The sequence below is a fragment of the Geotrypetes seraphini genome, chromosome 17 (assembly GCF_902459505.1).
Source record: "Geotrypetes seraphini chromosome 17, aGeoSer1.1, whole genome shotgun sequence".
In the NCBI taxonomy this organism is placed as follows: Eukaryota; Metazoa; Chordata; class Amphibia; order Gymnophiona; family Dermophiidae; genus Geotrypetes; species Geotrypetes seraphini.
Genome location: NC_047100.1, coordinates 27,566,802 through 27,585,729, shown reverse-complemented (window position 1 = coordinate 27,585,729; position 18,928 = coordinate 27,566,802). Strand labels below are relative to the sequence as shown.

The 18,928-nt window shown below is 46.6% G+C and overlaps 1 long non-coding RNA gene across 1 annotated transcript in view; it reads right to left on the bottom strand.

The window, feature by feature from the left end:
* LOC117351104 overlaps nucleotides 1–3,038 on the bottom strand; it is a 219,694-nt gene extending 216,656 nt beyond the window's left edge. Inside the window, exon 1 of the long non-coding RNA XR_004537326.1 lies at nucleotides 2,063–3,038. This is a non-coding gene — a long non-coding RNA (uncharacterized LOC117351104). The remainder of the gene's footprint in view (nucleotides 1–2,062) is intronic.
* Nucleotides 3,039–18,928: the final 15,890 nt, after the last annotated feature.

Below are 18,928 nucleotides of genomic sequence, written 5' to 3'. Positions count from 1 at the left end.
GTTCAATTAATTTATAATTTAATACAGTGCATAAAACAGAAAATGCCAATAAAAGCCATAAAGCCAGATGCATGAATTATAGCACCGGTGGGTCTTAAAAATGTAACATTCTGAATGTCATCTCTCCTGGTATCAATTTCGTCTCTAGCACCCAGAACAATTATCACAGTAGTTGCTAATCTTCCTCATGTATGCTCAGACTAATTCTACATCTTTTTGCTCATACAAAGGACCCAAAATGTACACATCCGGCAGGAGTTGGACAAAAAATATTGCCAAACTTTACCAAGCTAGGGTTACCAGATTTTCCTTCAGGTAAATCCGGACCCTTTGGCCATGCCTCCCAGGACCTAGCTCCGCCTCTGTCACGTAACATCACCGCGTCGCTTCCACGCGTGCACACATGCTCTTTCCTGAGGCGATTTTGTCAGGAAGCTTTTCAAAACCCGGACAAAGGGCTGGGTTATGAAAAGCCGTCCGGACCCCCGGAAGTCTGGTAACCCTATCGCGAGGAAAGACTACAACAGTTGGGGGTCTTCAGCTTGGAAAAGAGACGGCTGAGGGGAGATAGGATTGAAGTCTACGAAATCCTGAGTGGAGTAGAACAAGTACAAGTGGATCGATTTTTCACTCCGTCAGAAATTACAAACACCAGGAGACACTTGAAGTTGGTGACCCGTCAAAAGAACGCAGGACATTGGTGCGCCGACAATCTCACCCCGAAATCTGCGTGCTGGACAAATATGCACTGCCCTATGTCCTTCCGTATTGCCTTCACATTTGTGCTCCAAGGGGGGGGTTGGGGGAACCCCCCAATACACTCCCACTCTCATTGATGGGGGTGTGGGGAGAACCCCCCTTTCATGTACAACTCTCAGCCTCCTCGCGCAAACTCCAAACTTTCAATTTTCCACTCTGAGGAGGGGGGGAGCCTCCCCACTACAAAGAGGGGGATGCTGACGTGCACCATTGCCACTAACACCCCCACACTCCACTTACAATTTCACCCTGAACAGAGGAAAATAGGGTGGCGCGCAGATGTCAGGGCGGGATTGTTGGCGTGCCAATGTCCTGCATACTATTGACGACGTACCCTTGAAGTTCCAGGGAAATACTTTTAAAACCAATAGGAGAAAATATTTTTTTCACTCAGTTAAGCTCTGGAACGCGTTGCCAGAGGATGTGGTAAGAGCGGAGAGCGTAGCTGGTTTTAAGAAAGGTTTGGACAAGTTCCTGGAGGAAAAGTCCATAGTTTGTTATTGGGAAAAACATGGGAGAAGCCACTGCTTGCCCTGGATTGGTAGCATGGAATGTTGTTACTCTTTGGAATTCTAGAATCTTTTGTTACTCTTTGGGGTTCCGGAATGTTGCTACTCCTTGGGTTTTGGCCAGATACTAGTGGCCTGGATTGGCTATTGTGAGAACGGGCTACTGGGCTAGAAGGACCATTGGTCTCATCCAGTAGGGCTTAGTGGCATAGTAAGGGGGGGCGTGAGGGAGTGGTGTGCCCTGGGCACCACGTTGGTGGGATTACCAGCACCTCTCCTCCCCTCTGCTCCCTCCGCCTCGACCCACTCCTCCCCTTGCCATACGCGCGCCACTCTTTCTCTTCCCCCAGTGCCTCTAGTGGTTCACTGCCGCGAGCAACAACTTCAACGTGTTCCTCGTGATCGCATCCGCTCTCCGCCGATGTCACTTCCGGTTGCCCCGCAGAGGGAATTGCATCAGAGGGAGAGCCACCAGGGTCGCAAGGACCGCATTTACGTCATTAGTCGCGGCAGTGAGCAACTGGAGCTACGGTGGAAGGGATGGGAGCACGCTCGCGGCAGGGGGAAACCGGGGGAGGAGCGGGTGGCAGAGATGAGGGCAGGGGCACCTCTCACCCCCAGTACACCACTGGTAGGGCATCTCTTACATTTTTCTACAGAGCAGTTTTGTTTCGCCACCCAAATAACTGGCGTAATCTAAGCATCTGTTCCCTTGGCAAAAATAAACGATAAAGATCTGAAGTTCAGCAAAATTATTTTTTATTTTTTCAGCCGTTCTATAGTTCACTCTTTACCTGGCATGTGGCATTTCAAGCACTCGTTCTACGGTGCTCGATTTGGTCGTGTTTTATGAAACGACGAAGCGCAGCTGCTCTAAAATCCCTTTTGTTTTGCTTACTGGGCACAATTGGCTTACGCTGAAATGTCAACTCGATGGGCACAACCTGGTCCTGATAATCTGGCCTCAAGGGGTGGAAGCAGGCCTGGAGATTGGCAAGACCCCCCCTCTGCAAAAGCTGTTCACAGCAAGGAAATCAGCCAATATTCCGACCTTCTTTGCAAAAGGATGTCTGGCAGCAAAATCTGTTCGCCTGAGCTCTGTACAAGCAACCACAAAAGCAAATCCTTCTCACCTTTCTCTGAGCTAGAATTGGGGACAAATAATCCAGATGCTGCATTCTGAGTCCCTCTGAAATGCGGACAGCTCATGAGTTCCTTCTGCCTTTAGCTCCCTTAGAGAAATTTGGGTAACCCCTTGGTGTATGTCGAGACGGAGGTTCCCGGATTCAAAAATCAGCTGGTGTCTTTGCTACGTCCCAGTCTCAACACAGAGGTCATTTTCAGTTCGCATTTTTTTTTAAATACTACATTTTTTTTAAATACCGCGCGATGCTCAATTGTTCACAGTCGGAGAAAAAGAGCGCGATTCAGTACGCGCGGGTTGGAGAGTCTGCTCCGCTTGATTTATGCCTATAAGTCGCGGCTTCCCCAAACTGTCCTTGCTGTGATCTGAAGCCAAGTTGGGTTTCTAGGATATCCATAATGATTGCCCAGTGGAATACCAAGGAATGGGGGGGGGGTCGGAATCCACCCCGGGCGCAGGCCATAAGGGGGGGTTGCTTCAATATCAAGAGCTTCTTCCCGGTAGCAAGAGTCAGGCCTTCCTCTCCGCCGGGTCCCACCTACTTCCTGTTTCCGCGGAGGCGGGACCCGGAAAGGAAAGAGCAGCAATGCTGCGCTGCCGACTGGAGGGTGACAAAGAGAGAGGGAGGGAGAGAAATGCTACGCCCAATTGGGGGGGGGGGAGAAGAAGGGAGGGAGAAGGAAATATAGTACCATAGTAGATGACGACAGATAAAGACTCAAATGGTCCATCCAGTCTGCCCAACCCTACCCACTCTTTAAATTACTGACTTAATTTCTTTGAATTTATATAGCTACAATGTATTAACTGAGGTGAGATTTTTGTTATGTATATTTTATTTTTAAAACGCAATAAAAATTATTGAACATTAAATTACTGACTTAATTTAAATTTTGAATGTTAAAAAAGGCACCTCAGTCATCACCACTTAGGTGTGCATAATCTCATAGTATCAAAGAGTTGCTCACTCTGATATTATTAAATAAACATTAAATTAAGAGCTTTTATGTACACTGTGGAATCCTGTGGCTGCATTTTGCATTCTCTAGTGTAGAAATCAGATGGGGCAGTTTTCTCATTGCTAGTTGCCTTATTTGAGGTGTTTTACCCAACCAACTGTGCAGTGAGCCAAGGAGAAAACAATTTACAGACTTCTCATGCAACAGCCACATGGATGACTTTCAAAAGGCATTTGCTTAACTCTTGGGTTTGAGCCCCAGAGGCCTTCAAGTCTTCCTCTTACAGGAAAGCTAAAATGCAGCCCCTACATATTGCAAGCAGTTTCTATGAACTGGAATAGCAGCAAAATGAACTGCATTATTAAAAGAGAATGGTGGCTTTTGAACAATGCCAGCTTGGCGACTGAATTCAGCAGTATTTGACTTGGTTTGTAGGTGAGAGGCTGATATGGACGGATGGGGAGAGGGACCGTGGGGTGAGGATCCGAAGGCGACGAAACAGTGTGACAAGGCGGTGGCTGTATAGAGAGGATGGAAGGATGTGTTGGTGAGGCCCCACCTGGAGTTCTGTGTTCAGTTTTGGAGGCTGTATCTGGCTACGGAGGTATAAAGACCAGAGAAAAGCGGCGAAAACGGTATGGGACTTGTGCCAAAAGATGTACGTGAAGAGATTGGAAGACCTGAATATGCATACTCTAGAGGAGAGGACGGACAGGGGAGATATTTATTTATTCCATTTTCTATACTGTCTTTCCTGGTGGGCTCCCAATCTATCTAATGTACCCGGGGCAGTGGGGGGATTAAGTGACTTGCCCAAGGTCACAAGGAGCAGCCTGGGTTTAAACCCACAACCTTTAACCACTGCACCACTCTAGAAATCAAAATGTAGTAAAAGTGAGCCAAGTCTAGGACAATCAAGCCATTGTGACATCACTGATGAGGTTGGCTCTTATTGGTGGAATGAGGCACTTTGATGTCACAGTACCAGCTCTGGTTATCAGAGGCTGAAACTCTTCACACTATTTATTTATTCATTCAATTTTCTATACTGTTGTTCCAGGGGAGCTCAGAATGGTTTACATGGATTTATTCAGGTACTTGAGCATTTTTTCACCTCTGTCCTGGTGGGCTCACAATCTGTCTAGTATACCTGGGACAATGGGCGGATTAAGTGACTTGCCCAAGGTTATAAGAAGCAGTGAGCGTTTGAACCCAGAACCTCAGGGTGCTGAGGCTGGAGCTTTAACCACTGCGCCACAGTCTCCCCAGATGTGTAAATACTTGCAAGATATTAAGATAGAAACAAATCTTTTCCAGAGAAAGGAAAATGGAGGCAGATTTAGGAGTAACATTTAAGAAATTCTTTTCCACAGAGAGGGTGGGGGACGCCTGGAATGCCCTCCTGAGGTGGAGGAGACAAAAACGGTGACGGAAGTCAAAAAAAGCATGGGATGAGCACAGAGGATCTCTCATGAGAAAATGAATGGTCAGTACTGGGCAATCCTGCACGGTCTGTGTCCCATATATGGTGGGGAGGGCTTTGACAGAAGCTCCAGTGACAGGTTGGTTAGGATAGGCTGGAGTGGGAGCCTAAAAGGACAGTACCAGGCGGACTTCTATGGTCTATTGCCCAGAAAGATTGCAGAAAAGACAATTTAATCATGAATGTAGAATGAGTGTGACTATTGGGCAGACTGGATGGGCCGTTTCAGGTCTTTATCTGCCGTCTTTTACTATGTTACTATTTCTATCCCATGCATTTGTTTTAAGCCACATTTTAGATAAACAGCATATAAATTAATCAATCGATAGATTTGTGTCAAATTCTGTTAGCCCTCATTGGCCAAGCTGTATATTTTGGGGTCATTTTCAGTCCACATGGACTTCTGAAGAGGGCATTTGCCGAAATATGGACCATGTAGGGTACTTTTATCGACATTATCCTCTCCCCACCCCCCTTATAGAAAACTGTAGCACGGTTTTTAGGGCCAGCTCTGACGCTCCTAGGAATTCAAAGAGCTTCGGAGCCATTGCCTGCCACGGCCGGCACTAAAAACCGCACTATGGTTTTTGTGAAAGGGGGAGGGGAGGGGTATATCATCATTGTTTAAAGACTATGACCATATGTTTTAGACTTTTTATTGTTTCGAATAAAACATCATTTTTATCTCTCTCTTGGAATTTCTTTCTATATCAATCCAGCTACATCCTTGTGTTTTTTTCTCTGTCCACTGTTTCTCGACAGCTTTTTGTACTGCGGACCTTCTACTCCTTTTTTTCTTTGGCCAATCTGGTCTATGCCACCATTCTAGAGCAGGGGTGTCAAAGTACCTTCTCGAGGGCCGCAATCGTCGGGTTTTCAGGATCTCCTCAATGAATATGCATGAGATCTATTTGCAGGCACTGCTTTCATTGTATGCTAATAGATCTCATGCATATTCATTGGGGAAATCCTGAAAACCTGACTGGATTGCGGCCCTCGAGGAGCGACTATGACACCCCTGATCTAGAGCCATTTTAACCAATAGGTATGACTAGGCTAGGCTGTTGCCTAGGGCAGCAACTGCTGGAGCATGACAAAGAGCAGCTGCAGTCACAGCAAAATACCAGGTCCTGACAATCCAACCAGCTCAAAGAACCCACTGGAAGACACTTTTATCTGGGGAGGGGGGGGGGGGGAGATAAGCAGTGCTCATATAGCCCATTACCTGGGTAGAGAAGCCAAGTTTCACTTGTTAGGAGTCAGTTGGAGGCTTCCACACTCTTTTGAGTCCCTTCTGTCACTCGTTAGAGCCTCAATTCCAGTGCACTCATCCGAGTCTCTGTATTTATGAGAGGCAAGTCCAAAAGAAGAAAGCAAGTGGCCAAAGCAGCAGGATGAAATCTAACCACATCCACTATGCCAATGCTCCCTCTAAGGCAGGGGGGTGTCAACGTCCCTCCTCGAGGGCCGCAATCTAGTCAGATTTTCAGGATTCCCCCAATGACTATGCACGACATCTATTTGCATAAACTGCTTTTATTGTATGCTAATAGATCTCCTGCATAGTCATTGGGGAAATCCTGAAATCCCGACTGGACTGTGGCCTTCGAGGAGAGACTTTGACACCCCTGCTCTAAGAACTGACTTGATGTCAGCAAAATTTTTCCTCCATGAGCGAAGGGCTTAGTTGACACGAGCGACATAATTTCTGCTACATTACGAACAATGGCTATCAAGGGACCAGTGGCAGAGTAACGGGGTGTTGGGGGGGGTGGTCCATCCTGGGCGGGGTCTTCCATGAATCCCTTGCCTTTTTTATTTCCCTGGCGTGAGGTCGCTGCCCGCATTGGCGCTGGCGCTCTTTCTGACGTCACTTCTGGGACCCGCGCCTACGAAGCGACGTCAAAGGATGAGCCGACACCAACGTGGGCGTGCTGCTCACGCCAGAGCAGTTGGAAAGGTACAGGAAAATGAGGGCACAGCTGCACGGGACCAGAAGTGAGCAACCATGTAAAATCAGTGAGCCAGACTCCAAAAATGGATGAGCGATTGCTCACGTGCTCATCTGTGTGTGTGAAACCTACGTGGCAATTTTATTTCAACCCAGATAATTTATCCATCTTGCTTCCACCCCACTGATACCCTTGAAAAAGTCCTATAGGAAAGTAAGGGGGTGTGGGTGTGGTTATCCGAAAGGCAATGCTACACTAATCTTTTTCCAGATTTATATCCGCCTTCATACTCAGCAAATCTCACTTTTTTTCAGAATGGGTTAGCCTAGGAATCTATGCCCAAGTAGATGACGTTTAAAAACTGCCCTCCCTGGAGGTGATTTTATAAAGCCATTCATGTGCTTAGGTGGCACCATTTGAGCATGAATGATGAGTGAAAAAGCGCGTGCCATGACATAATGACACATACATGATTGCCGGTGAAGCGTAGGGTTTCATGTTAATTCATCAAACCTTGCATGGCCAACCACCTTAGTATTCGAAACAAGAAATGTCTTTATGCATCACTGCACTTAGTCACAAGTCTAGAAACATAGAGGGGCATTTTCGATACGATGTCTAAGTCCAGACTTTGGATGCTTCCCGCAAAACGTCCGTAATTTCACTTCCAGAAAGGTCCATTTTCAAGCATGCTGGATTGTCCACATTTTGGAGGGGAAAATCGTCTAGTTGGACGTCTTGGCCACCGGGTCGTCTAGTTTTATTCCCCATTTTTGACCACAATACTGTCCAAGTTGAAAACGTCCACATGAAGCCCATTTGGATGTCACTTCCGGGACTCGCGTCTACGAAGCGACGTCCATGCCCTGTTCGCTAGATTCTTAAGTAAACTAAAATTTCTTCACTTAATTTGTCACTAATTTTCTTTTGTAAACCGCACATAACTTGACAGTGGTGTGGTATAGAAGTTAATTTTTATGTTATGGACTGGCCACACAGAACAATGGGGCACATTAGACGGCACTGCTGTGAACTTCACATAAACAGTACCAGAAGTAAACTCCCCCCAAACCCACTTGTCCACCACCCCAATAGCCCTCATGGCTGTTTTCCAGAAGAGCAAGCCATTTCTGGCTTCTATGATCCCAAAACTCTTAGCTCAGCAACCATTGTCTGTGTTTATCACTCTTGTCATGAAAATGCTTTGCTGATGTCTTTTCCAAAATGGGTTTTTCCCTTTAATTGCCTTTTTTTTTTTTTTTTGCCTCTTTGTCCCATCGGCCTGGCAAGCATGGAAATAACTCATGTTACCACTTAAGAAGTGCTTCATTTAAATCCCCTTCTGGCCATTTTCTTATAGCAAGTATGAGCTAAGGCTTTTCAGCTCATTTCTTTCAGACAGAGGTATCCCCCCCTCTCTTAATCAACAACCTTGCGTTCTCACATCATGCCCGACTTCTTTTCCTAAATGAAACCTCTTTCTCTCCCTCCTCTATCCTCTTTTCCACCAAGCCACACATAGTAGTCTCACACAAACACATCACGCTCGCTTCAAAATCCCCATTAGGCTAGACAAGCGCACGGTACTTTCAGCGTTAAAAGGATAGTCCAAATCACCAGTTCTCTTAAGATTTAGGGCCACGTCTTTCCAGGCAGAAAAAAAAAAAATCCAATAACAGCCTCTCTCCTCATTTTCCCCTAGAGCCTGGGCAAAAGTTTATAGTTTCCAGTGAGTGCATCAGCGCTGTCTTGCCAGCCCTATTCCAGATGTGCATTACAACCAACCCACGGAAGGGGATTATGGAGCCTGTAACAGACAACCTGGTGTGTCTTGACTTTTCTAGGAGAGGTCAGCAGATAAAAGAACACGATGGCATATGAGTAAATGCTTTTTTTTTTTTTTAATTTCTTTTAAGTTTTTCTCACGCATTAATTAGCCAAACCTTTTGGCTTACCTCAGTTAAATGCTATGTCTGCTCAGAACCTCTTCTCTGGGACCTCCCTCTCACTGAGTCAGGTCTGGGCAGAAATACTCCTCCCTGAGTCCCACCACCTCTGACTCAGCACTGTGCCAAGCAGTACAGGGCACTCTGGGACCCGTAGTCTTTTGCACTTGTCCAGCGCCCTCTGCAGGCCAGGTGCATAATAACAGTCTGATGTAGGGAAAACCCCTCACTGCCACAGAGCCAAACAAGGATTTAAAAAAAACCCACAACTGTATCTAGATGAAGAAAAAGCAGTTTATTACAAAAAAAAGTCCAATATTTGCTTTGTAAGTGTTCTCAACTCTAGGCAATGTGAAATGGTATACAGTACTCCCCCAAAATTCACGGGGTTCCATTCCAGGAACTCCCACAAATTAAAAAAAAAACCCACAAATGCGGTTTTGCATCTGTCAAAAGGCAGGAGAGGGCAGCTGAGGCGAGTGCAGAAAATCAGTTGCGGTATGCTCTGACCGCCTCTTCCTGTTACTAAAGTCAGGCTACACCAATCAGGAGCTGCGTGTCAAAGCAGCTCCTGATTGGTGTAGCCTGACTTTAGTACAGGAAGAGGCGGTCAGAACATACCGCGACTTACTGAGTCCATGATTCACAAATTTGCAGGGAGACACTATTAGGACCCAACATGGTCTGTGTTTCGACAATTCTTGTCTTCATCAGGAGTCCATATGTCCAAAAATCATTAGTTCAGGCTTCTATTCTATCGATTCTTGACTACTATAATATAATATACTTAGTGTCTCATAAAAAGATTTGCTATAGATTGCGTTTAATAAAAAATATGGCAGTCTGTTTGATTTTTGGGCTAAAAAAAGATTGACCATGTAAGTCCTTTCTATCAACGGCTGCATTGGTTGCCTTTCGAGGCAAGAGTCTTGTTTAAGTTTGGTTGCATTTGTTTAAAGGCATTTTTTGGCTTAGCTCCTAAATACCTTTCTTCACAGTTTAAACTATATAATTCTACTAGGAACATAAGAACATAAGCATCGCCTCTGCCGAGTCAGACCATAGGTCCATCGTGCCCAGCAGCCCGCTCCCGCGGCGGTCCTCCAAGTCAAGACCTGTTAGTGATCTTTTACTTAAAACATTTTGCCTTGTATAGTATCCCCCTTTCCTTCAGGAATTCGTCCAATCCTGTTTTGAACCCCATAATCGTACTCTGCTCTACCACCTCCTCTGGAAGCGCGTTCCAGGTGTCCACCACCCTCTGAGTGAAGAAGAACTTCCTAGCATTTGTTCTGAATCTGTCTCCCTTCAATTTCTTCGAGTGCCCTCTTGTTTTTGTTGCCCCCGCCAGTCTGAATAATCTGTCCCTCTCTACCTTCTCTATACCCTTCATGATCTTGTAAGTTTCTTTCATGTCCCCTCTAAGTCTCTTTATGTACCCAACTTGTAAAATCTGTTCGATATAAGAAATTTTTTGTAAGGACGTTTGCTTTTCAAGCAGGGAAAATGAGTTCTTGGTCGAGTTCCCTTATTCCCCAAGCTGAATCTTACTCTGCTTTTAGAAAGGTGCTAAAGACTAAATTATTTTGAAAAATTGTGAAGTCTGATGTGTTTCCTTTTTAACTGTTTATATACTTCACTGAATGTACAGTCTTCTTCGTGTAAACCACTCAGAACTTATGGCAGGGCGGTATATAAGAATAAAGTTTATTGTTATTATGTCAACAATGCACGAGACAGAACTCGGCAACGTTCACACAGATTAGGGTTAGCTGACGTCCAGATTTACCCGGACGTGTCGTCTTTTTAGAGGACATGTCCGGGTGTCCGGATGGCTTTTCAAAACCCAGGTTTTGAAAAGCAGATCGTGTCGGGAGGGGCATTTGCAGATGGAATGTAGTGATGTCACATGCATGCATGTGACATCACTGTGTCACACGCACGGATGCCCCCCGACAAATAACAGGCTGGGGCATGGAGTGGGCGTAACTGGGCGAGCCTGGGGGCAGGTCTATGGGTCTGGATTTGACGTAAGTCAAATCTAGTAACTCTAACAGACGGTGCTTGTTACAGCAGCCAGGAATTTTTTAATAAACTGCTTTTTCTTCCAGGATTTTTTTTACAAATTGTTTCTCTTTATCCAGCAACAGTTTGGGTTTTTTTTGTTGTTGTTGTTGTTGTTGTTCTGCTGTTGCCTCCAAATTCTCCCCTATTTTTGGCCAAACAGGGATAATCATAAGGAACAGCAGGAGTAGCGCAAAGCTTTCAGCACTAGAAACCACTTTAGTGGTTTTTGAAAGGGAGGGGGTGGGGGTGGTAAGAGTAGAAGGTCTAGTGATAAGACAGATATATCAAAGGTTCGGTGGACTCTGCTTTGCTTTGCAACAAGTTTGACCTAATGTCTCTCAATAGATGCTTAAAAAATTAATGCAGACAATAATCCGGAGGCAGCAAGCATTAAATTGTCATTAATTGATATTTGTTTGCACTCATTGCAATGAAATGTTCTACAATTAACAAAGCCTGGGAGGCAAAATACTTACCTATTCATTAACAGATAAATGAGCGAACAGTGGCCATAACTAGAGCTCTGTTACAGATATGAGATTGCTCATATAGTTTTGCATTTTTCATACACCACTTTAAAAAAAAAATCCTCATAATAATTGATGCATAGTGGCTGTGTTTTTCCTAAACATGGGCTGTCAACTTTGCCTTCTTCGAAATGCATCACAGGATGGGATGATGCCAAATTGTAGCTGCTCCATTATGAAAAAGATTTTAATGAGGAGTTATTTTAAAAACACATAGCGCCCTCTGCTGTTCACTTATAAAACACAAGGTATTATTCTATGCCTTTGGATACTGATTTCTCAAGCACGGGACAGAAAAAATACCCATTGCATGTAAATAGGAAGCCGCAGTTTCTTCAACTTTATAAATTCCTTTTATACTTGTTTCACCATTCTGGGAAGAGCTTCTTCGCAGCTTTGAAACAATGACCACCATCAAAGTGTATTCTGTAATTTTCTGGTGCATTCATGCATTGTCCATGGTATCTCATTCTATTCTGACTTGATAAAGAGACTGGAGATGTCACAAACCAGTCACACATGAACCGAGTTGATCCACTATAAAGGGATCACTTCCACCTTGTTACCAAAATCTGGTAACCCTATGCAGTTAAAAGCTTCTAAATAGGCAAATACACTTAACAGATAGCAGAGTATGAGTACTCTACACTTTGTGGTTACCAAATAGCGCAGCATCTCTCCCTCTCCTCCTACCTACCTACCACCCACCCATTCAGTATGGCTTATTCAACTCAATATACCACCTTTCCTGGAAACATACTAAACAATTTATTTTCTTTTAAGTTTGATGTGGAAGCTAATGGAAGGCCTTGTAGCTAAACTCCTCACTAACTACCTAGAAAACCACAATTTGCTCCACAGTCTGGATTCAGAACCAACTTCAGCACTGAGACACTACTAGGCTCCCTTCTGGACACAACTAGAGAACACCTCAGCACAGGCAAAAAATGCTGATTATACAACTAGATCTCACCGCAGCATTTGACCTGGTAGACCACGACATCCTGCCAAAAAAGCACAGTTACTTACCGTAACAGGTGTTATCCAGGGACAGCAGGCAGATATTCTTGACTGATGGGTGACGGCACCGACGGAGCCCCGGTACGGACACTTTTAGAGTGATTGCACTCTAAGAACTTGGAAAGTTCTGGAGACCGCACCGCGCATGCGCGAGTGCCTTCCCGCCCGACCCCGACGCGCGGTCCCTCAGTTAAGATAAGCCAGCTAAGAAGCCAACCCGGGGAGGTGGGTGGGACGCAAGAATATCTGCCTGCTGTCCCTGGATAACACCTGTTACGGTAAGTAACTGTGCTTTATCCCAGGACAAGCAGGCAGCATATTCTTGACTGATGGGTGACCTCCAAGCTAACAAAAAGAGGGATGGAGGGAAGGTTGGCCATTAGGAAAACAAATTTTGTAAAACAGATTGGCCGAAATGTCCATCCCGTCTGGAGAAAGCATCCAGACAGTAATGAGATGTAAAAGTATGGACTGAGGACCACGTAGCAGCTTTGCAGATTTCCTCAATGGGCGTGGAACGAAGGAAAGCTACAGATGCTGCCATAGCTCTAATTCTATGTGCCGTGACAGAACCTTCCAGTGTCAGTCCGGACTGAGCATAGCAGAATGAAATGCACGCAGCAAGCCAATTAGATAGCGTACGTTTAGAAACAGGACGTCCCAATTTATTCGGATCATAGGACAGAAAAAGTTGGGGAGATGATCTGTGGGGCTTAGTGCGGTCTAAATAGAAAGCTAAAGCCCGCTTACAGTCCAAAGTATGAAGAGCCTGTTCTCCGGGATGGGAGTGAGGTTTAGGGAAAAAAACAGGTAGAACAATAGATTGGTTGAGATGGAACTCAGAAACAACCTTAGGGAGAAACTTTGGATGTGTACGTAGAACCACCTTGTCGTGATGAAAGACAGTGAAAGGTGGATCAGAAACTAGTGCATGTAGCTCACTGACCCTCCTGGCAGAGGTGAGAGCAATAAGAAAAAGTACCTTCCAAGTGAGAAACTTGAAAGAGGTAGTAGCCAAGGGTTCGAATGGAGGCTTCATCAAGGCGGAAAGAACCACGTTCAGATCCCAGATCACCGGAGGTGCTTTGAGAGGTGGTTTCAGATTGAAAAGACCTCGCATGAATCTGGAGACCAGGGGATGAGCTGAAAGGAGTTTCCCCTGGACCGGCTCATGAAAGGCCGTAATGGCACTGAGATGAACTCTGATGGAAGTAGACTTGAGACCAGAAGTAGACAGAGAAAGCAGATAATCCAATAGAGGTTCCACTGCAAGAGACTTGGGGTCATGATGATGTAGGAGACACCAAGAAGAAAATCTCGTCCACTTTTGATGGTAACATTGTAGAGTGGCTGGTTTCCTGGAGGCGTCCAGGATGGAGCGAACAGGCTGAGACAGCAAAAGATCAGTTGAAGTCAGCCCGAGAGATACCAAGCTGTCAGGTGTAGAGACTGCAGGTTGGGATGGAGGAGGGTTTCCTGATCCTGTGTAAGCAGAGATGGAAACAGTGGAAGTAGAAATGGATCCCTGGAACTGAGTTGAAGTAGAAGGGAGAACCAATGTTGTCTGGGCCACCGTGGAGCAATCAGGATCATGGTGGCCCGTTCCCTCTTTAGTTTGAACAAGGTCCGAAGCATGAGAGGCAGAGGAGGGAAAGCATAAAGGAACAGATTGGACCAATCCAGAAGAAATGCATCCGCTGCCAGACGGTGAGGAGAGTAAAGTCTGGAGCAGAATTGGGGCAACTGATGATTGTGAGGAGCTGCAAAAAGGTCCACCTGAGGAGTGCCCCATTGTGCAAAGATGGACTGTAGAGTCGATGGGTCGAGAGTCCATTCGTGGGGTTGGAGAACTCTGCTGAGCTTGTCCGCTAGGAAGTTCTGTTCTCCTTGAATATAAATCGCTTTCAGGAATAAGCGGCGCGAGGATGCCCAAGACCAGATTCTCTGGGCTTCCTGGCATAAGAGGCGAGAGCCCGTTCCCCCTTGCTTGTTGATGTAGTACATGGCCACTTGGTTGTCTGTGCAAAGTAGAAGGACTTGAGGAAATAGAAGGTGTTGGAAGGCCTTGAGGGCATAGAACATTGCCCTGAGTTCCAAGAAATTGATGTGATGCTTCTTTTCCTGGGGAGTCCAAAGGCCCTGAGTTTGGAACTCGTTCAGATGGGCTCCCCATGCATAAGGGGAGGCGTCGGTGGTGATGACCAGATGATGAGGAGGCAGATGGAACAGAAGGCCCCTGGAGAGATTTGAGGATATCAACCACCATTGCAGAGACTGACGAAGAGACGATGTCACAGATATGTGTCGTGAGCAAGAGTCTGTCGCTTGAGACCACTGGAGAGCCAGGGTCCATTGGGGAGTGCGCAGGTGAAGCCGTGCCAGGGGTGTGACATGAACTGTGGAGGCCATGTGACCCAAGAGAATCATCATCTGCTTTGCCGAAATGGAGTGCTGGGAGAGCACCTGCTGACAGAGCGATTGGAGGTTGTGAAGACGGTTGTCCGGCAAGAAGGCTCTCATCTGGACCGTGTCCAGTACCGCTCCAATGAATTGAAGTCTCTGCGTAGGCAGAAGGTGAGACTTGGGTATATTGATTTCGAACCCCAGTAGTTGCAGAAAAAAGATGGTCTGGTTGGTGGCCAGAAGAACAGTCTGAGATGAAATGGCCTTGATTAACCAATCGTCCAGGTAGGGAAAAACCTGAAGGTGGTGGGAGCGTAGAAACGCTGCCACCACTACCAGACATTTTGTGAACACTCTTGGAGAGGAGGCAAGACCGAAGGGGAGCACTCTGTATTGGTAATGACAGTGATTTATCATGAAGCGAAGGTACTGTCTGGAGGCCGGATGAATTGGAATGTGAGTGTAGGCCTCTTTGAGATCGAGAGAGCATAGCCAGTCGTTGTGATCGAGGAGAGGATAAAGCGTAGCTAGAGATAGCATCTTGAATTTTTCTTTGACCAAACATTTGTTGAGATCTCGCAGATCTAGAATTGGTCTGAGGTCTCCTGTTTTCTTGGGGACTAGAAAATACCGGGAGTAGAATCCTTGCCCTCTTTGGTCCAGAGGAACTTCCTCTATGGCGTTCAGAAGTAGGAGGGACTGAACCTCCTGACAAAGGAGGGCAGATTGAGGAGTGTGCAAAGCAGACTCTTTTGGTAGACTTTGGCCCGGAAGGGTGTGAAAGTTGAGAGAGTAGCCGTGGCGGATGATGTTGAGGACCCACTGGTCCGAAGTGATAACTTCCCACCGGCTGAGAAAGAAAGACAGTCGTCCTCCTATCGGTTGAGGGAGGAGAGGAGATGGTTGAACGCTGGCTATGCCCTCGAGTATTAAGTCAAAAGGGCTGGGTCGATTTTTGTGGAGGAGGCTGCTTAGCTGGTTGTTGCTGCTGAGGCCTAGGTGTTTGCCGCTGCTGTTGACGCTGCCTCCTAGGTTGCTGAGTGGAAGGCTGCAAGGGGCGAGCCACAAAACGCCGCTGATAGGCCGTTTGCTGTCTGAATGGCCTAGAAGGTGGAGGTTTCTTCTTGGTCTTAAGAAGGGTATCCCAGCGGGTTTCATGAGCCGAGAGCTTCTGGGTCGTTGAGTCCATAGAATCTCCGAACAGCTCATCCCCCAAACATGGGGCATTAGCCAACCGGTCTTGATGATTAACATCAAGCTCAGAGACTCTGAGCCAAGCCAAACGGCGCATGGCTACAGATATGGCTGTTGCTCTAGAGGTAAGCTCAAAAGTGTCATATATAGATCTTACCATGAATTTCCTGAGCTGGAAAAGAGCTGAAGAGCACTGATGAAAAGCCTCACGATTCCCCACAGGAAGGTACTGCTCAAAGGAAGCCATGGTGGTAAGGAGATGCTTTAAATAAAACGAAAAATGAAAAGCATAGTTACCAGAACGATTAGCAAGCATCGCATTCTGGTAAAGTCGCTTACCGAATTTGTCCATGGCTTTACCCTCTCTGCCAGGAGGGACAGAGGCATAGACACTAGCTCCTAAGGACTTCTTGAGGGTGGATTCTACAAGAAGAGACTCATGAGAGAGCTGTGGTTTATCAAAACCAGGAATAGGGATTACTTTATAAAGGGAATCCAATTTGCGAGGGGCTCCCGGGATAGTAAGAGGAGTCTCCAGATTCTTGTAAAAGGTCTCCCTCAGGATGTCATGTAAAGGGAGTTTCAAGAATTCCTTTGGAGGCTGGTCAAAATCAAGAGCGTCCAAAAAAGCTTTGGACTTTTTAGACTCAGCCTCCAAAGGAATAGAAAGAGAGTCACACATATCTCTTAAAAAAGAAGAGAAAGAGGTGGAATCAGGTTTGGAGGAAATATCCTGCAGAACAGGCTCGTCTTCCTCCGATGAACACTCCCCTTCTGACTGAAGAGGTTCTTCAGAGTCGCCCCACAGATCAGGGTCTCGAACATGGGGACCACGGTCCCGAGACTCAGGGGTGGATGGTTCTCGGTGTCGGGACTTCTGTACCGACTTACCAGACCTCACCGACGCGGTACCGGGCGATGTTATCGGTCGCACCGGAGCCGATGTCTGTACCGATTGATGATGAGACCTAGGCTCCGGTGCGAGGACAGGCATCGATGCCGATGAGGTCAAGTGTACCGGTACCGAAGGAGTGGATGGTGACACTACAGACTGTTCCACGATCGGTACCGGTTGCTCAGTGGGGACCGATACCGGAGGGCTCGGTGTCAGGAGAGCTGGAAGGAGTTGTTTGAGCTGTTCCTTCAGCTGTACCTGCAAGATGGCCGCAATGCGATCATCAAGTGAGGGCACCGGTACCGCTTTTTTCTTCTGCGGTACCTGCGGTGCTGCTCGACGCCCCGGAGATGAGGAGCCCGATGTCGAGGGACTCACCTCAATAGGGGCGGAGCGCTTCCGCTGGCGCCTCACGGTCGGCAGGATTGGGCTCTCTGCAATGGAGACCGGAGGACGTTCCAGCGGGGAAGGCTTCTTAGCCGGCTTACCTGCATGCTGCGACGCCGACGCGGTTTCGCGTGGCGTCGATGAGGTGGGTGCCGACGAAACAGGTACCGAGACCGGCGCCGAAGACGCGGGGTCGGACATGTCGGTGCCGAAAAGCAGTCTCTGCTGTATCTGTCGATTTTTGAGAGTCCGCTTTTTCAAAGTGGCGCAGCGGGTGCAGGTAGAGGCCTGATGTTCCGGACCCAGACACTGAAGGCACCAGTTGTGCGGGTCTGTCAGGGAAACAGGCCGTGCACACCGCTGGCACTTCTTGAACCCGGGCTGGGGGGGCATGAACGTAAAAACGGCTTCTGCCAAATCGAAGGCCGAGGCCTCGATGATGGCAGTAGGCCCCGCCGGGTCAAATCAATAAACTTGACAAAAACGAGAGAAAATGTTTTTTTTTAAAGAAAAAAGGGAAGGGCAAAAAGAACCCGAAAAAGTTTACGCGAGCGGGAAGGCGAATGAAAAAAATATTTCAACAGCCGTTGAAAATGCGACTTCTTAGCTCCGCGGAAACTAAGAAACTGAGGGACCGCGCGTCGGGGTCGGGCGGGAAGGCACTCGCGCATGCGCGGTGCGGTCTCCAGAACTTTCCAAGTTCTTAGAGTGCAATCACTCTAAAAGTGTCCGTACCGGGGCTCCGTCGGTGCCGTCACCCATCAGTCAAGAATATGCTGCCTGCTTGTCCTGGGATAATACTAGATACAATAGGAATCACAGGCAAAGTACACACATGGTTTCAAGGATTCCTACAATCCAGGACCTACAGAGTAAAGACAAACAATGAAAAATCAGAACCATGGTCAAACCCCTGTGGCATACCCCAAAGCTCGCTATTATCCCCAACACTCTTCAATCTCTACATTGCATCCCTCGGCACTTGCCTAGACAAAATAGGCTTAACCTCCTATAGCTATGCAGATAACATCACCATTCTCCTTCCTTTTGATCAGCCAATGCCCACCATGACAGACACACTACACAGAACTCTAGAATCAGTGGCAAAATGGATGAAAGACCACAAACTAAAAATGAACCCAGACAAAACAAAATTCATACTTCTCGAAAAAAAATAAAACCCCAACCATAACAAACCTAGTAATAAACTCAATCACATACCCCATTCAACCCACTCTAAAACTTCCAAGAATGACGATAGACAGATGCTGCACCATGCAACCACAAATCAACAAAACAATACACAAATCATTCGCGGTCATGAGAAATCTAAGGCAAGTTCGAAAATTCTTCGACAGAAAACAATTGCAGCTCATGGCCCAGTCCCTAGTCCTAGGTCTCCTTGACTACTGCAACATCCTCTATCTCCCCTGCCCACAACAATGATAAAACAACTACAAACAGTACAAAACACAGTCCTGAGACTAATCTATTCACTAAGAAAACACGACCACATCACCGAGACATACCTCAACTCACATTGGCTCCCAATTCAAGCAAGAATACTATTTAAATTCTACTGTCTTATTTAAATCCATAAATGGTGACAGCCCAGCCTACTTGAACAACCACCTAATCCAAACTACCACAACCAGACACAGGAGAACCCAGACACCATTCACA